The 18,324-nt window shown below is 36.8% G+C and overlaps 1 protein-coding gene across 7 annotated transcripts in view; it reads left to right on the top strand.

The window, feature by feature from the left end:
* The first annotated feature begins 14,518 nt into the window (after positions 1–14,518).
* tbl1xr1a (tbl1x receptor 1a) overlaps positions 14,519–18,324 on the top strand; it is a 54,976-nt gene continuing 51,170 nt past the window's right edge. For 4 of the 7 annotated variants that reach the window (XM_047807141.1, XM_047807157.1, XM_047807132.1 and 1 more), the window contains exon 1: positions 14,519–14,899. The gene's annotated coding sequence lies outside the window, so the exon portion shown is untranslated. Of the gene's footprint in view, positions 14,904–18,324 lie in introns of all 7 variants that reach the window. The other 3 variants (XM_047807149.1, XM_047807137.1, XM_027169675.2) reach the window with 2 other exon arrangements.

The raw sequence follows: 18,324 nt of genomic DNA, 5'->3' as shown, positions 1-18,324 counted from the left end.
TTTTTTGTGTAGTAACAGCCTTTAGCTCACTAGTTATTGACTCGGGAAACTCAAATCTGTGAATATGCGCCAACTTCCCGCTCCTTCAGTTCTCTCCAGCGCTGGAAAGCTGATCCAATATTAACACGTCCTACTTCTTGCCTTATCGTAAGCCTTTCTATGCTTTCTTTCTTTGTTTTTATCCTCCATATCAATGTTAAAACCGCTTTCTGCTAATGTCACACATGCACACTGAACACTCTCTCCGCCCATATTGACAAGACCCGCCCCTTTCTGCTCATTGGCTACACGTTTGTTTTGATTTTTTTTTAGCTGTCGGCCCGACTCAGTTTTCTGAAGCATTTCTCAAAAATCGGAGACCCTACCTTTAACCGGCATTATGGCCGGTTAAAGGTAGGGTCTCCGATTTTTGAGAAATGCTTCAGAAGATATTATGATCAAATAAAATGCTTGTAAATCCTCTGTCAATGTCTGAAGTCTGTAACTCAGAGATATTACCAGTTGCAGTGTATGCAAGAATATTCTGTTACAGTGCCTTGTATAAGTATTTACTGCCCCTTGAACACTGCCCCACATTTTGTAATTTAAAAACCTGGAACTGAAATGGAATTTACAGGGATTCTATGTCATGACTTTAAACAATATAGTCTGGAAAAATGTAGCATTCTGATTGCATATGTATCCAACCCGGTCACCGAGAAAAAAGCAAAAAAATACATCTAGAGCAACTTGTATTTATAGAGGTCACATACCTAGTTGACTGAGTCACCTTGTGTGTAATTACAGTACGCCTGCTCTTGAAAGGTCACAGAGATTGTTGGAAAACATTTCAAAACAAACAACATCCTGAACACCAAGAATCTATCAAAACGTAACTGGGGCAAGTTCTAGAACATTACGAGTCAAGGTAGGGTTATAAAAAAATCCCAAGTGCTGAACATCCCACAGTGCATCATTATATATGGTAAACCACATCTCCTAAAGTCAGTGAACAGTTAAAGAGGGCAATAGTAAGAGAAGCACAGAGGACAAGGGTAAGGATCTAGAGAGGAGATATCCGAACTTCAGATGGGAGAAGCATAGCCTCAATGCTCCACAAAGCTGGACTGTGTAGAAAAGTGATTTTTTTGAAAAAAGCTGAAATACTATCTAGTAGCAACAGAACACCAACCCTACAGTGAAACATGGTGGTGGTATCATCATGTTGTTGGATTGCTGTTCATCAGAAGAGACTGGGAGATTGGCCAGAATTGAAGGCAAGATGGATGAAGTTAAATATAGGTCAAACGAAGAAGTAAACCTCTTCTTTTCTGCAAGAGACTTGTGGTTTTAACTTTCATCAGGACAACAACAGGGCATACTGAAAAAAAGAGAAAATAAAGGTTATATAACATTTGTGTCACAATTTTAAAAACTTTTAAATCTTAAAAATATTGTTTGCATTATACAAGTAAAAATATCAATTCATTCAAATTATTTTGGCTGCCTGTTTTTTTTTCAGTTCAAAAGAGAATAGTAAAAGTTTTTTCTGTACACTTTGGATACACAATGACCTGTTCTCATGCAATGAAGTTTTATAACTGAGGTGGTAAACCTTGAAATAAGACCGGTTGCATTTTTCTCTACACCTTCCTCATGCATTCAGTCTGATACAGCTACTTTATGTTCATAAAGCTTACGAATGATTCACCTCAAAGTATTTTTTTTATGATATTCTTACAAGTTAAAGCTACGAAACAACAAATGACAAGCCACTGTACAAACCACTGTAGCTAGGAAGTATGCATTAAAAGACATTTGGTTACTGAATGTCTCATAAATGAATGTCTCATGCAAATAATATTGGATTGAAACTGCCACTCTGTAATTTACATAGTCTTTAACTACAGGGGACACATCTTGAATGGGATGTCAGTTCATTGTGACACACACATTCACACATAACATAGGGCAATTTAGCTTTGACAATCCATCTGCTGCATGTTTTGCAAGGTGATAGGAAACTAGAGAACTAAGGAAACCCCACCAAGAAATATGGACATCACAGTAACTCGCCACTCAGTAACTCGAACCAGGGACCTCAAAACTGTGAGACGGAAACCACCACCTTGAGAAACTTTGCAAATTAATAAATGTAAATGTAGTCATTGTTTCATTTCAAATACAATGTGCTGGATTGCAGAACCAATGGCCTCATTGCTGTGCAACTATTATAGGAATTCACTGTAACTTTTTATTTCCATCTGTACTGTTTAAGTACTCGAGTAATTGTACTGTGTAAAATGCTAGTTGTTGTGTAAGTCAGTCTTTAAATGGTTTGCACTAGGCTTGCTGGCTTTGTTTACACTCTCTCTCTCTCTCTCTCTCTCTCTCTCTCTCTCTCTCTCTCTCTCTCTCTCTCTCTCTCTCTCTCCCCAGAGGCCATATTGCCTCATTACTGGTTGGCCTTGGCAGTGTGCCAGCAGTGCACTTCCATTCAATCTTCCTCCTCCATCTCCATCCTGATAGCCCACGATGGATACCGACCCCCTGCCCTGTTCTCGTCTGATGGGATCAAGGTACATAAGAGGTTAGGCCCCTCCTCCATTCTCTCATTTAAACATGGATTGCATCTTCAGCAGTTCTATTTTCTGTGCTATCTCTTTTATACAGTGCATAGGATGCAGTTCATTCAATTTCTTAAACAGAATTTTTTACAGAGTTATTCCTCGGAAACCAGATACATACTGACATAAAATGATGTTCAGTGGGGTTTGACCAACCTTCACTCCTTTCAGTGTTTGGTGGACTGCTTTGACATACAAAACCAGATTCCTTCTTACTGTGATCTTAGATCTATGGCTTATTATAACATTGATTTGCATATGGTTAGTCGGTTAAAAAGGACTCTAACATAACTATGAGATTTGTGTTAATTGAATTAGGATATCCACTGCATGTTGTGAGTTATTAAAGACTTTAGGAAAAATAAAACTTTTAATTCAAAATAGCCCCAATAGGCGACATTAGCAAATGGTAAAATTATTGTTCGGAAATTACCGTGATTGTAAATTCTTTCTTTCATAAAGCCTTTTAGACTGCAATTTTAGTACCTCTAAATATAGACTTGTGATCAAAGCTCTTTGGCTTTGTGTGTCATATGTTAACAGATATCACTGATTCCTTCAAAATGTGGGATTTTAAAAAAGATTTTATTTGTGATTCCTGAACTTTGATTAGTCTAATTGTTTTGTGGAACTAAAAGATAAGAAATGGAACTTTTTAAAGATCTATCATGATTTTAGATGCTGTGTGGAAATGCATCCATAATTACTTTCTTCACTGTTTTTCTCAATTCCTGCTCCTTGTTTTTTTCCTGCTCCAGATGTGCCTTGAAAAATGTCCCCTGAACAGTATTTGCCCCTGATCCTTTTAATTAGCCTCATTATTATTGTCTCATTAACCTGTATATATATACACACACACTGTTCTCTGAAGTCTAGTGCATATCTTTTACAAATTTGTATTCCTGTAATCCCTAGTGGACCAAGTTCTAGTTTAATATGTCTAAGTTCTTGTTTACTTTGATAACTGCGTGTTTAACCTGATCTGAGATCTTAGCCATGATTAATGGAAAAGCGCAAAAAAGATGCTGCATGTTTACATCTAGAGGCCGATTGCCCACTTTTGTTACAAGCACCTACAAATTCTGTTTAGCAATTGAGGAGCTACTTAGTAGCTGTAGCTACTCTTTTTCTAGATATTCCCTTAAAACTATCAGGGTGGTTAATAAAATGTCTGTCAACAGAGTACAAGCATAATATATCTCAAAGGTATGTTTTTAAAGGGATTTTGCTATCGGTATCACTTGATGTCCTGCTTCCCAGATTGGAAAGTACAGCTGCATTGTTTCTTTTATGCCATGCAATTAATTCACACATGCATTTTTCATGATCCTTTTATAGTCAGAATGATGCAAATCTTTGTCCTTTCCCTCTCACTGCTAACAATGCCGTCTTGCACATCCCTTTTCAGTGGGTATTGAACAACCGCTTGCAATTAGATCAAAGGCTGGGAAAAATTGTCACATTGCACCAATTTGGGCTACAACAAAAAGAATGCTTTTTTTAACCATGCTTGCAAAGGAGCAAAAATATACCCCTGAACAGGTGTTCTAGAGATTCTACTCTAGAGAGGCCTCTTGACATATTACCCTCCTCAGATAAAGATTCCTCTGGCTGCTGCTGTACTGGGAAAACAATCTTAAGGTCTGGAATGCAAAACCCCACTGTGCGTAATTGATCGGAATTCTGTGGACTATGTGGGTTGATGCTGGGATGAAATAAATAAATAAATAAGGTAATTCGCATTCATGTGTACTTGCCTTTATATAAAGATCTGAGCACTGACAGATGGGTGTAGCATTGATTTTGTCTATTTGAAAATGTATCGATGAAGGCTTCGATGTGAACAAAGACTTATGAAGACTTATGAATTTGCTGACCAGCACTCTGTCAACCTTTACATTTGGATAATAATGGAAATAAAGAGTGTGCTGTTGCTTTACTTTGAATTTGATCTCCTCTGGTAAGGTATAATTCTGAAATTTGTCAGATATTTGTTTGACTCATTTGGATCTAGATTCATGTCATTTGAATGGCTGTGTTGCATTGTACAGCATTGTTGATTCTGTAGTGTTACTTGACCAGGACGGTATGATTTTTTTTAATATCTGAAAATCTTGTTTTGAATTTTTACTTTCCAATTAAAGGGGTATTTTCCAACTTTTTGTAAATGACTGTACTACTAAGTTAGCAGCATTGTTTATGTGTTTTTGAAATAAGATACATTAGGAAATCAACCACTTAAATATTCAATTTTTAAAGCCACACGACAGTAAACTATCAACTGATCCCTTTCACAACATATCATATGTACATTGTGAAAGGGATCAGTTGATGGGACTGCCCTGGTAAAGGGAAACCATGGGGAAAAAATAGACTTGCTGATGGGTTTAATGAGGATTATTATAAAAAGTATCCTCTGACCTCTAACCACTTATCCTACACAGGGTCATGGGGATCCTGGAGCGGATTCAGGGGACTCTGGGCACAAAGTAGGGGGCATCCTTGATGGGGTGCCAACCCATCACAGGGTAAAACAGCACACACACTCACACACCATTTACATACTACATACAATTTAGAGATGCCAATCAGCCTACAATACATGAAAGCTCCTTGCACACAGAACTGGGGTCGGAATCAATCTCCTTATGCTGGAAGTAGGAGGCAAAATGCTAACCATAGAATAATGGAAGAATATAACATATACTTGTCATAAAGTTTATGCTATTATACCATGAAAAAGCAAAATACACTTTCATATGTCTGAAGACAACTTGAGAAATGAATTTTGCTGCAAACACTAGGAGAGTAGGGGAGAGTGGGGTAAGATGACCCAGTGGGTAAGTTGACCCACCCCTGTTTCTGGGCAACTATGCAAATTTGGTGTAATGTGACCATACATTCTGAAGGACTCCATCATTTGTAATTTTTTGTGAAGAGGAGAAGCACATGAGACAAGAGATAAGTTGGGGTTTTTTTTTTTCACAAAAACACTTATTTGCTTGTTAAAGTTGATTTTTTGCATTTCAGGTATACTCGATGTTGTGCCAAAGCAAATTTATCCAGGTCTGAAGTTGTGTATGGTACATTTTGGTGATTTGTCAACATATAAAACCATGTGAATCATCAAGCTAAAAGTTAGCCTGAATTGCTAAGCTAGGCCATTTTTACCAAAATGGTGGCTATGGGGCAAAGTGAGCCAGATGATGTGGGGTAAATTGAACCAGTGGTTGGAACAATGAAGACACCTTTGCAGAGTTCTTTGAACATCTGGTTCAGCATACCAAGTGCTCCTCTGACCATCTCATAGTGCTACTACTTGATTTAAGCAAAGAGAAAGGGGATTGTTATGCTCACAATTCCACCCCACAGATCTCATCGCCTGCAGCTTCTGGACAAGAGTGTCTGTGGTCCATTCAAGACCAAATACAGCCAGCATATACTGTACCACATCCCTGTATGTGTGAACGAGGCTTTCAGCAATGACACCATGGAATATCTGTTCTGGATTCAGGTCCACAGGGATTTTTCCTTACAACAGAGATATTTTCTCTGATGCAGAGTTTGAACCATCCATGGTGTCAGACAGACCAAACCCTGATGTGCTGTCTACTTCTGTAGATCAACCCATGGCTTCAACCTCCACCTCTATGTAGGATCTGTCTCACTGAATGATGTGCTGAAAAAGCTTCCTAAACCTTGAAAGGTTGGACTTCAACTTTAACTCGTTTGTTTTGTTTAAGGTAGCTTTAATAAATGACATTGTTTGGAAAGGTAAGTGTATTGTTAAAAAAAACTTTTTTAAAAGTTTTTTTTTGTATTATACTTGCATAAAATAGGATGGTCAATTTACCGCCAAATGGCTCAATTTACCCACTGACTGGGATCAACTTACACCTAGCCTGGGGTAAGTTGAGTCACATGAACATTTTTTTTCTGAGGTCATATTTTCAAGGATCTATGTCATAGGTGCATTCTTATATTTTCAGTTGATAGGCAACATCCCAAATTAACAGTAGATGTCTTCGTTTTACTTCTGTCTAAATTTCCCTTGCCTGGAGATCCACATAAGTAAAATCTGGCTCATCTTACCCCACTCTCCCCTAATGCTAAGTTTGGAGATTCTTCGGACATACAACAATGTTTTACTTGATACACTCCTAAAGCACACACACAACCATTTCACTTCCACTACTGTGCCTTTGAGCTTAGTCCAGTACTTAAGTTATATCTATATAGTGGTGGTTTTATGGTCTTTAGCCTTAACCCTTTTCACCAGTACACTGGCACTCCATTCTGCTGTTGGAGTCAAAATCTGATATAAAATTAGTCAGGACACTGTTGGCTTTCAGAGTGAGATTTGTTGTATTTCTGTTGGGATAACCTGACACAGAATTTTAGTGGTTGACTATAACTTTCAATTTAACTTGCTTATGGACAAGCTAGTAAAAGAACTAACATATATTTTTGGGAATATTTCTACTTTGCTCTAAGCTAGGTAGAAACAGAAATGTTTTAAATAAAAAAAATGACCACTTAAATTTACTGTGATTACAAAATCCTGGTAATTATTAATGCACAAAGCATACAGAGACATTTGTATAACGCTAATTTGCATAGCAGGTTATGTCGGTAATGAACTTTGCCCCACTTAACTTAGAAGTGAAGGAAAATCAATGCATGGTTTTCATGCTGTTTATCTCCTTTCACAATTGCTGTCGGGTGTCTTTCATTTTGTTGCCTGTGCAAACATGGCTGCCAAGAGCTGCTGAACTTTGACCTGGGAGTACAATTGTGGGGTCATTCACCTAGACCTACTACTGTGTGTCCATGATTTCTTTAAACACATGACTCACCCTTGAATATTTACAAAGATTTGTTAGGTGCATTAGAAACAATAATAGAAAGGAAGAAATCATTTATAAGTATTCAAGGATTCCTATCATACAGCACAAAAACATATACACACCAGTGAAGTCTTCTCAGCTAGATTCTTATTTGGACTCTGTTCAGTGTTGGATGACCAAATGGTTAAACCGTAATTGATTAGTGTCTGCAAATCAATTGTCTGGAACAAAAAGATCTGTGGCTGGAAACGATTCCTTTAAGCTAGGATGTGCCCCTGATTATGATTGCTGGCTTATTTAATGTACATTTTGGAAAAGGTACATTAAATCCTGTCATTTATAATATAAAACATGACATGATGACATGATAACTGTAAGACAGTGGCAGATTATAAATGGTATAAATGGCCAAGCAGTGCTAAGCCCTTTTTTAAGTATAAAAAAAGACATAAATATAATATTTCAGTTTATGGTATCCATATAAGCTTATTATTGTTGACACCACCACAATGACAACGGTGATAAGAAAAGTATAAAGGTGATAAAAATAGTATAAAGAAGTGAGTTTTGTCCTGATTACTTTCTAGCCTAGACTGTAGTTTTTAATGCAGTAAAACAATGACAGTTGTGTCTGGACATCAACTGCCTGGCATTATGAATGCACCGTCAATGAACACTTGATTAATGGATTTCATACATCTGTTCCAGGAAGGCTGTCATGCACATTTATTACACCAACCTTACATCGCTTTTTTTCCAGACAGAAATGTCCCACACATCCTATCTCATGTATATTTCTGAGCTGTTTTGAAAAGTCTTAATTGTGTGGTCTGCTAATAAAATAAATGATTGAGAGATGAGATGACAAATGTAGCAGAAAAGCATTGTTTTTATCCATTAGCATTGCAGCAGAGAGCTCATGTCGTAATGTTTGCATGTTTTCCAGCTAAGGCAATGACACAGTCATTTGGTTGGCCTTTTGTTGATGTTCTGCACACACTGAGACACATTCACATGCATACAAAGGTGATGTGGCTAACCCCTAATGGTGTTTAAATGAGTGGATCACAATGCTTTTTCAAGGCACATTTGACTCTGTTCACACCTATACTTAGTGCTCTTCACTTGTGATCTGATCGCAACAGGTGTAAACAGGGGCAAAAATCTATAACATTGACAAAACAATTGATTTGCTGGTTTTAGAAAGTAAATATGTATTGATCACCAACATTAACTGGTTAGATTGTTACTAACATTAGAAGAAGCCTTTATTTGTCACATATACCTTGCAGCACAGTGAAATTCTTTCTTCACACCTCAAATTCCAAAGCTGGGAGATGTGAAGAAATTCTTTCTTCACATCTCCCAGCTTTGGAATTTGAGGTCAGAGCACAGGGTCAGCCATGATACAGCACCCTTGGAGCAGTGAGGCTTAAGGGCCTTGCTCAAGGGCCCAACAGTGTCAAATTGACAGTGCTGGGACTTGAACCCTAATCCTCCAATCAACAACACAGAGCCTTAAACACTTGAGCCACCACTGCCCTAACATCAGTGCAACCAGTTGTTGTTTTTTCTCGTTTTGTAGCTTGAGTGCACCAAGCTTGAAATTAACAGCCAATTCACAATTAAAGTCAAAGACTAGTTAAATCAAATGGAATGCAGAAAAATTATACATTGTGGAAGCAAAATACACAACACACAAGGACAATTGAAAGAAACGTATGATTAATTAATATATTGAAGGATAAGGTTAAGAGCAGTAGAGAGTTACAGACGTAAAAAACTTCTAAATATTAAAGAAATCAGAGCTTGTCTGTGGTAATAACTGTGTGTTGCTCTTTATCATTATCATTCTATTAACAAAACCTCATCATATAGCGCATTGCTCAACCAATTGTCAAGATATTGACTGATATTAGATAGGACGGCTAAAATCGAAAATCGCAACCGCTGATGTGACAAAACTGAAATATCACATATCAAATTTCCTCTGCCTTTCAGAAGCAAGCATCAAATGTATTGTGAAAAGAAAAGACTTCTGCATTGCCTTCAGTGTACTATACTCAATCCTCAACTGTTTCTTTACAATTGATTGATGCAACACCCAGAGGCACTATGAGACCTGTCAAACTGATACCACATGTGACCATGTGAAGGTCAAAGAGACCAGAAGAGACAGCAAACAAAGCTTTAAACACTGATGACCCACACACCGCTGAACAGTAGATTCCATAAACATATAACCTCTTTTTATGTTCCCAAATGATATGCGTACTTTAGACTATGACACCTTTTTATTAGTAGTAGATGGTGGCTATGAAAGCAGCAATGCAATATACAAACCAATGATGATGTCAGCTTGTTATTGACTTTCCAAGTCTGAATGACTGAGCAAAGGAGAGGGGGTTGGGTGGAATCTAGTTATTGCAGGGTGAAGTGCCCAGCCAGACAAAAATGAGTCCACGAGCCACTGTGGGGGAGGGGTGGGATTCTGCAGAGTCTCATAGCACCAGACATAGGTTTTAGCTGCAGCTTTTCATTCGTTTAAAATATTCGCTCTCTCTTTCTCTCTCTCTCCCTCCCTCCGGATCGAGGAACCAGGAAAGCCATATCAAGAGCCCACATGAGTCAGATGCGGAATTCAGAACAATATATTTCAGTGTGATTGTGGGAAGGCTTCGGTGCACGGAGGTAAAGAAAGAACATTCGTTGTCGAAGGGGTGTGGTGATTGGGAAGAAAATAGGGAAAATGGGGCTTGAAAATTGCAAATTGCGTATATTCTTTCAACAGGAAATAGCTCTTGGTGTCTGCCAAAAACCACACAGGCCCTGAGTCAGACGGTGGAAAGAAACACAGCCGAGGCCTGGAAAGGATTTCGTGCCCTTCCCCCATGACACATGGCCCAGTGAATATCGCTCAGAGAAATCTGTAAAACATTACAATATGCCAGTTTCTCTCAAGAAGTTACCAGCAATGTGTGTACAATCTACAGTCTGGGCACTTTAGTACAGTCTGGTCTTTGGTACACTGTTTATTAGATATATTTATCATTGGTAATCAAGATAAAGACATTCTCAGACTTAATTACTCCGGTATGATATAAGCAGATGGGTCAAATGTACAATTATACAAAAAGAGATAGAGAGAAAGCTCTAAAAACCTCTAAAGATATTAAACAGCGCCTCTGTTTACTATTAACGTACTGTATATACACACACACACAATGATGTACAAACTAGCGTAACCTTTTACGGGATTATAATAACATGCCTGAAAGACATCAAATGGACAGAGATAGGGTTTGGTTTTGTTTACCGTTTCTGACCGTTAGTTTGTTTGCTCAGAGATACACTGGGTTCATAGACACGCAAACAGAGCACCTGCACCGAATGAAGCTCCTCTAGATCAAGCAGGCACAGGGCGTTTATATTTCAGAGGAGCCTTTTTTTTTTATATCGCTTTGCCTTAACCCCTGTGGTGTGTGCTCATGCCTACTATGCTGTAACTCAGATTAAGGCTCTCACTCTGCTGTCACCCATCATTCAGAGGCTTTGTTTTCAGAAGCTCACAGAGGAGCGCCTTTTGTGCCAAGCGGCAAACAATTGCTCCTCATCTTGCCTGCCTCCTTTTTTCCTCTTTTCAATGTGCTCTCTCTCTCTCTCTCTCTCTCTCTCTCTCTCTCTCTCTCTCTCTCTCTCTCTCACACACACACACACACACACACACACACTCTCTCTTCTTCTAGGTCCCTGGTGTGAAATGCCAGATGGCTGCCTTGGTCCGAGTGCTCTGGATTTATCTTGCGTTTCAGTCACAACGGAGAACCCTGTCACTGGCTTATTTCCACTTTTACTTGTTATTGCTGATATGATAAAAATAGAAATGATGAAATAACAAAATGCTTTCATTTTACAGAATAAGCACTGACAAACTGCTTTCTGTGTACTAGACAATTTATTTACTTATGATTTGAGTAAAGACTGCAAGTTTTACTTGCTGTTGTCTACATGTACGCAAGATATCCTGTCATTTAGTGTGTTGCAAACAATGTAAGAGTGAAAGCGGTGTAGCACACTTCTGAATTAACAACCTAGCATCATGTCCTGAAACACAAACTTATAAACTACTATAGATCGTTACTGAGTAGTAACACTAATTCTTTTCCTATTCTAGTTATTTAAAGATACCTTAATGTCTGTTTTGTTTACTAGTCTTCTGGATTTTGTAAAGTAGTAATTACTTTTGAATGTATGGTGAGGGTTTTCAAATTGAGGCATAGATCATGACAACGGTCACGACAACAGCAGAAAGTTTTAGTTTTAGAGTTTTTTTTTTTAACATTTTTTAACATTTAATATCAGATCATAATAAACTTTTTTTTGCTTTGATGCTACTAGCAATAAACAGTATTCACTTAACAAATTCAGCGTATACTGAACTGAAAAATGATATAAATAGAAAGACCTGTTTAAATTAAACACACTAACCAGGTCTGTTTTACTTTAAAAACTTTGGCTTTAGCGTGATTGCTGTCGTGATAATTTATGTTTCAAATTAAAAACCCTCACTGTACATTCTATCTATCTATCTATTTATCTATATATGATACATTCAGTATACATAAACTTATATATGTTAACAAACCACACCTTAGCAACAAGATATCTTTTCTTTATAAGAAACTCTCTGTAGTTGATGTTAACTCCACAGACTGCATAAGGGACCAGTTTGACTGGCTGAGCTGTTATCTTTATCACGTCTTGTTTGAACAATCACTATCATTGAAAGCTGAAAAGGGATATTTAGGGATATTATAATGCAAACAAAACTATAGTTGTGCAATCTTTACAAAAGCTCATGAAAAACTGGAATGAAAACAACTGGAAATTAAGCATTTATGAAAATATAAGTGAATCAAGAAAATGATCTAACATGGTATTTGTTGCTATTTCATTTTAAACATATAATTAACTGTACTTGGAAAAGCATATTTTATAAAGAGTCGATTATTATTATTTCACATGCCCCTGCTTGTTTATACTTGTTTTGTAGCTTAAATGAACATCTCAGTTCTCAATGTGGCACCTCATTAAACTTGGGATAGTAAGCTGTAAGCTGTATATTAAAATAATTCCAAAGGTCTGGAGAGAAAAATGTTATTGTACTCATTTCCTAATCATAAACCACGGAAAGTGTAGGATCTGGATTAACACCCATAGACAGTAAAACAAAAAAAAAGTACATTCGAGTAATAAGTACCCTGATTTCACCTTTATTTAGTCAACATCAGAAAAATATGTTGAAATGACATTGTGTCATATACAGCATGTTTGCTAATGGGGAAGAATTTGGCACAATCTGTAAACTCTTGTTTGGTAACTGTGTTTCTCAATATTTCTCCATTTTACTATAGTTTTAAACAAGTTTGTAATATTTATTCAGAAGATGTCTGACAAAGGTGAGGTGAACGTTTTTTCTAAGGCGAAACGTAGAACTAATCCTATTCCTTGACATAATTGTAGTATTAGCCTCTTTAATCTTATACCTGTATTCCATTGCTGAGCTATTATCGCTGTTCTAACGTGTCCTTAACATTGTCCTACATGTTTGTTGTTTAGAGTGCAGAGATATACCAACAAAATAAGGAAATAAAGTCATTCACATTATTATAAGAAAGAATAAATCGTATATCATATATTGTTGGAATGATGCCCAAAATAATAAAAACGTCCATACGTTTTAAGGATTGAACAATGATGGATAATACTGTAAGAGGAAAATGCTTAAGGACAGGTTGGTTGTGCTTTGAAACAGAGTTGTTCCCAATGCTGATGTTGATTATTTTCCTATAAAAGTGACCCAACGTGTTTTATTCTTCTTATACTACATCAATTTTGTAATTCTGATTTAAAAAAAATGAAATTATTACAGAATAATGTAGATCCATTTATACTGTAGTTGCATTTAAAGATTTGGAACACTTTTTACATTTACAGCATCTTGAAGAAGCTTTTATCCACTATGACTTACAAAACATTTAATAACTTACGAGAAAACACAAAGCTCAATGTCCACAGTCCACTGACTTTCCCTTGATGGAAAACTTAATAGAACTGACATAGCTGACACTGGAGACTTCCATAAATGTCAAATAAACATCGCTTTGCAAAATGTCTCACCATATCAATACTCACACTTTTTTCTTTGTTTAACAGCATGTTTTACATTCTTTTAATGATATTTTATTACATAGTTTGATTTATGTGAGCAAACCCATAACAAACCTTTATTTTTTTTATTATTTCTTTTATAATAGCAACATGTCCTAAAAGTCTTTTATTCCACATTGATGTACCAGTCATTGGTGGAAAGTCGAATTATTTTATTGATTAATGAGTAACTTGTGCTTTTTATCCATTTATAGCTACTTTTCATGTTGTGGTACATTAAAACACATTAGCTATACACACTTAAGTTATAATCAGTTGTTCTCTCAGCAGTGTTTTTTCCCCTTCATCTCTGTTTTGAAGACTTTCCCATGGAGGAAAACCTACCGAATGTTAAAGTGCCGACTCCTCTCATAAATTAAAAAGAATTACATAAAATAACTTCACCACATGACCAAGTAAATATTTTCTTGTTAAAACAACTTCATTATTTTGTTATTAGACATAGATTATTTGGATCGTGCTTCATATAAATTTGCTCTAACGAGTCTTATTATAAAAACAAAAACACATTAGAAGAAGCACATCGATATAAACTTGTAAAGTGAACTACGGTTGGAATTTTTGTCAAAGCTGAAGGTATAGAAAATGAACCCGATTTCAATGTTCAGATCTCAGAATGTGAACACACATTATATGTGCTTATTGAAATCAAGTTCTTAATATCTATCCGTATTAGTCTTAAATGAAGCATATTATCTGTTAAATAGGATTATCATACAAGGACAAATTTCTGTATTGGATTCCTTCTAAAAAAACAACAACAAAGACAGATACATTCTCCTTGTATAATAAAGAGCGATGAAAGAGCGCATGTGTGTGTTGATGTGTGTTTGAGCTTCAGTTTGAACAAAGCTGCAGCACCAGCCGCCCAGGCCTCCTACCATTTTCGCATGGAAAGTCACCGCTTCAGTGTTTGAGTGTCTGAAGCCGTTGGCTGGTCCTGAACCGTTTGGCTTTCTCCACTAGCAAACAGCCCCACAAATGCACCTCATTCGCTCTTAAATATGTATTTTTAAAACGTTTAACCCACATTTACGCCGCTGTAAACCGAACCGGACGCTTGTTTGGGAATTTAACTCGCGATTCGCCGCCTCACAACGGGCTTATAACGCTTTATTGCCGCTCTGTTTTAACAAATAGCCGAGGAGGAGGAAATTCCACACAGGCAGCACAGCACAGCACAGAAGCTCCCCTTGTGTCGCCCGGGATATTGAAGTAAGTAAGTGTGTATTTCTGTAGTTTATTACTTATATTGTTCCGATAGCACGTGTAGAATGCTTAAAAACAAGCGAGGTGTAATTATAACGGTGTACGCGCTTTATTTTTGTACTTAAAACGGTATTTCTTGGTTAGCTTATATGGCTGGGTGGGGGATGGGCAGTGTGTATGTGTGTGTGTGCGTGCGCGTGCGCGCGCCATACTCTCTCTGTGTGTGTGTGTGTGTGTGTGTGCGTGCGAGCGAGCGCGCGAGAAAGAGAGAGAGCCTGTTTGCCTGCGCGTGTGTGTAAATACAGTATATCACGAGGCACTAACTGGTATTTTAAAATTTAGCGGACATTAACATTTTGAAAGCAAAACAGTTATTATAACTACTTATTTATTTGTATGATAACTGTGTTATGTGTGTGTGTGTGTGTGTATGTGTATGTGTGTATATATATATATATATATATATATATATATATATATATATATAATAATATATATATAAGTATATATATATATATTATTATATATTATTATTATTATTATTATTATTATTATTGTAAACATTTTTGGTAATTAAGTTTCACTAAATATTAGTAAACATTAAACAGGCTAACTTGATCGGTTTAAGCAGTTTATAACACTGAAATGCTAAACAGGGCACTAAACACTGAATAAGTACTAATACAAAGTATGTGTTTTCCATAATGTGTGTTTTTTTGTGGTGAGTTCTGAATATATGACATTTAAACCTGTTTGCATTTGTACATGACAGAAATGAAGCTGTGAACTACTTGTGTGTGTGTGTGAGGGGGGGTGGGGGGATGGGAGAGCAACCCGAGTCAAAGCTAAACCACTGACAGGAGTATTATGAGAGGTTAACACACACACACACACACACACACACACACACACACAGCCAGTTTTTTTTTTTAACCATGATTCATCTTGTGAAAATTTCTGTAGATTCCTGGTACATTTCTGACCCCATTTCTGTCTTTGTTTAGTAATCTGGATATGAAGAGCTAATCTGTGGGTGTGGGGATTTGTGACATGTGCCTGTTTTGTCACTGGCTTTTTTTCCCTCTCCCTTCAAATATAGTTTTTCAATCTTGGTGCGTTTTCTCAAATCTGAGAATTACCCTGAAAGGTCACTGGATCCTGTGCTGCTGCTGAGATTATATCTCCTCCTTTTGTAATATGCTTTGAACTTTACACTCTTATAGTGTAACACAACACGATGAGAGAAAATGATAGTGATTGTTGGTTGGGAATCGTTGCTGCAGCGTTTCAAATCATTCTGTAGCTTTAGTTTAGTTGCTGCAGCGTTTCAAATCATTCTGTAGCTTTAGTTTGAAATAGCCTTGCTCTGTTCCCTAGGACAGAGTGGCACAGTTATGTAACCGGTGCTTGACAGATTGATGCAAGACATGGAGGATGGGATGATGGCTTTTTTCCCGCTCAGCAGCCAGACAGTGCTCTAGTGGACTTGACTTTTTATTTTTTTTCATGCTGATGAGTTTGTTTTTCTGACTTTCCTGTACTATGAGGTTGATCCTGTTTCTCAAAGGCCTCAAGGTTGCCATGCAGAGAAAACGTGGACAGATGGTTACTCGCAGTTTCACGATGTGTGATGGTCTGTGTTTTTCTGGAGCTAATTCTAGACGCACGATGTAATTTCCTTCCCTCAACGGATGTCATCATGTAGTTTTTTAAGCTGGGTCAGATAATGTAAACTCAGTCTTTTAGTTTAATTTTAAAATGTAATAAATAAAATCAAATTTGATTTCTTAAATTTGCCTTGAAAAGACACTCCTGTGTTTACAACAATCACTTTGCTGAGATATTTGTTTCTCATAATACATTGGTTCCCAAAGTGGGCTTTGGGACCCCAGGGGACTGTGAAACATAGCCGGAAGGTACATGATTAAAAAAAATTGTGGTATAGGACCAAACTCAACGCACACTTGTGTTCTTACAATCAAACATTTAGGAAAAGGAAGATGTGTGGGCTTCAGAAAATATTATCTGACATATCTTGAATTAATTCTGTACTGCTGAGTCAGTGAAAATTATTCTGCACTTAAAAGGGTCCATGTCTGCAAAAAGTTTGAGAACTCACTCTCAAAGTAGACGTTTCTTTCTTGTCTTTAATGCTGGTTGTTTAGTTTACTAGTAGCGACCAGATTTTCATAGCGCAATGACCTAGTCTAAAATATCTTGGTGCTTTGAATGTTAAAAACACAAAAGCCAATTTAAGACTGAATTTATTATCTGTTTGTGTGTGTCTTTTTTTTTTTTTAACAAAAATTCTAACCAGTTTAGGAGTGTTCAGTGCTGTTTAGTCAAAATTTAGCCACCTGTTACATGTTTTTCTGTTTGTTTCCATTAACTGGGAAAATGTGCCATTGTAGTACAAGGTTTTATGACTTCATTTGAGCAAACATTAATCTCCTAATTAAACTCATGTGAATCCTTCACCTTTATTTCCCTTTCTGATATTTGATATATTTTTAAAATGAATATTAGACTGAATTAAAATGAAGTGTTTTATGATAAGGAGTCTAGCTGTTCAATGATCATGATACATGATCCCACTGGCATTATATGGCACTACAGAATCTTTGCTTTTTTCTATTTTACCAATGGTTAAATCGTCAACCGTCACTCATCGTCCCTGGCTTTCGTTAAAAATACTTAACGTAGTGTCATGTTGCTGCAGGGTTTTGTAGTTGGTATCATTGGGTTGCTTTGGTTAATGGTTCGGGGCAGTCTTGTAAATGTACCAATATCTATTGCACCAATGGTGCATTTCATTTTGTTAGGAAAACTGTTAACTAGGTTTTTATGATCAATCAGATCTGTAGCCTTCAGGGGTAGTGATGTTGTTTCTTGCTAACCAATACCAAAATGAATGGTCTTGTAGCATGTCTGTACCTGTTACAACATAAAATAAAATGATGGTGCTGTCACACCCTGACTGGGTGTTGTATTATTAGGAGTTGTTTTAAATGTCTGCTATAGTGTTTTCACACCTCTTAATTTGGTTTTTGTATCCAAGTATGTGAAACATGTTTCTTTTTGTTCTTTTGATATTTGGTTTGTTTTCTCACTTTGCATAATTAAAGACCCACAAAAGACCCACAAAATGTTGATGCAGATCATCTCTCATCTCTGGTGGAAAACGCAATAGTAAAACTACTTTGTTCAGCACTCAGGAATACGACGAGTAAAAACTGTAAAAATAAATCCATAAAAATCACCCGAACAGAGAAGAACATGGATACATTCCTACATAATTATAGAAATGACTATAGTCTAAACATTTCACATTTCACATTCATTGTTTCTTGGTCCAAATTCCTAGAAACTGCCCATTTTGGTACTTCAGCTCTGTCCTTTGGCTCACTTTGTGCATTACAGCTAATTTTAGC

The sequence above is a fragment of the Tachysurus fulvidraco genome, chromosome 2 (genome assembly GCF_022655615.1).
Source record: "Tachysurus fulvidraco isolate hzauxx_2018 chromosome 2, HZAU_PFXX_2.0, whole genome shotgun sequence".
NCBI classification, from domain to species: domain Eukaryota; kingdom Metazoa; phylum Chordata; class Actinopteri; order Siluriformes; family Bagridae; genus Tachysurus; species Tachysurus fulvidraco.
This window is presented reverse-complemented; position numbering and strand designations above follow the sequence as displayed.